General features: G+C 45.5%; 1 non-coding gene across 1 annotated transcript; it reads right to left on the reverse strand.

Annotated features, from left to right (window-relative positions):
* Positions 1–457: 457 nt before the first annotated feature.
* On the reverse strand, positions 458–539 carry trnas-cga (transfer RNA serine (anticodon CGA)). Its single transcript has one exon. It is a non-coding gene; the product is annotated as a tRNA-Ser (tRNA).
* Between the last annotated feature and the right edge of the window lie 964 nt (positions 540–1503).

Consider the following 1503-nt stretch of genomic DNA (forward strand, 5'->3'; position numbering starts at 1 on the left):
AAATAAGTAATAAACATCTAGAATATGAGATTGGTTGACGTTTTGGGCCAGAACCCTTCGTCAGGACTGTAGGGGGAAGGGGCAGAGGCCCTATATAGGCCGTACATAATGATATAGGGCCCCTGCCCCTGCCCCCTACAGTCCTGACGAAGGGTTCCGACTCGAAACGTTGACCGATCTTTTCCACGGATCCTGCCCAACCTGCTGAGTTCCTCCAGCGTGTTGTGAGTGTTGCTTTGACCCCAGCATCTGCAGACTATTTTGTGTTTAGAATATGAGATGAAGCGTGTTGAAAGGTTGTGGGAATATTTCAATAATGGGGCAAGTGAAATTGAGTGAAGATATCCACTTTGGTTCCAGACCCTGAAGGTTGAGGGGTAGTAACTGTTCCTGGACATGGAGGTGTGAATTCCGAGACTTCTTCATGATGGCAGAAGGAAAACAATTCTTGCAGAGTCGCTGCGAGCAGGGTTCGAACCTGCGCGGGGAAACCCCATTGGATTTCGAGTCCAACGCCTTAACCACTCGGCCATCACAGCCACACAATTCCTCAACAAAAAAAGGCAAACTTCCTATACGATTTCTTTACTACCCCATCAACCTATGTGATTACTTTCACGAATCTATGAACTTGCAACCCAAGATCGCTCTGCATATAATCACTGTTATGGACCCTGCATTAACAGTTTTTTTTAATCTCCTTTATATTTGATCTCCAAAAGTGAAACATATCACATTTCGCCTTGTTAACCAGTATTTACCATTTCTCGTCTCATATCCTGATGTATCACTTGCCAGTCTTCCGTGCTATTCACAAGATCAGCAATCTTGGTATTGTCAGCAAACCTGCCAGGCACACAGTTATGCTTTCGTCCATGTAACTTCTATGTACATCACAAACAGCAGAGATCGCAATACCTGTTACAACGGAACAACACTCGTCACAGACCTCCAGCTGAATAGGTCCCATTGACTGTTACCCTGTGGTCACTTGTATAGCTACTGACATTGCGCCAGTGTCCGGAACTGCAGAGTACATGTTAAATATTCCTCACCGATGGTTTCTTTCTCTCTCCAATAAGTATCAATGTGTCATAGAGCCGTAGAGAAGTGCAGTTCAGAAACAGGCCCTTAGTGTCAGGACGCTGGAGCGGGGATCCAATCGCAGAACCAGTACTGTGCACACAAATTGAGTAACAAATCCCGAGCTGCAAACAAAGTCGGCGTCAAGGTTCAGGCAGAGATCAAAACATCCAGAGAAATCCAAAAACCAGAATCGGGAAACAGGCAGAGTCGAAATCCGGACGGACAGAGTACAGATACGAATGCTGGAAAGGCTCAGGAAAATTCACTGACACAATCCGGCAACAAACAGGTGAAAACACAGGACTAAAATACATTGAGCAATAAACAGAGAGGCAGATGATAGGTGGAGCACAATGAGACAGAAGTGGCAGCAAAACAGGTAATAAAGAGAAACGGGTGAGATACGGAGTGCTCAGT

This window comes from Mobula hypostoma, chromosome 28 (genome assembly GCF_963921235.1).
Source record: "Mobula hypostoma chromosome 28, sMobHyp1.1, whole genome shotgun sequence".
Classification (NCBI taxonomy): Eukaryota; Metazoa; Chordata; class Chondrichthyes; order Myliobatiformes; family Myliobatidae; genus Mobula; species Mobula hypostoma.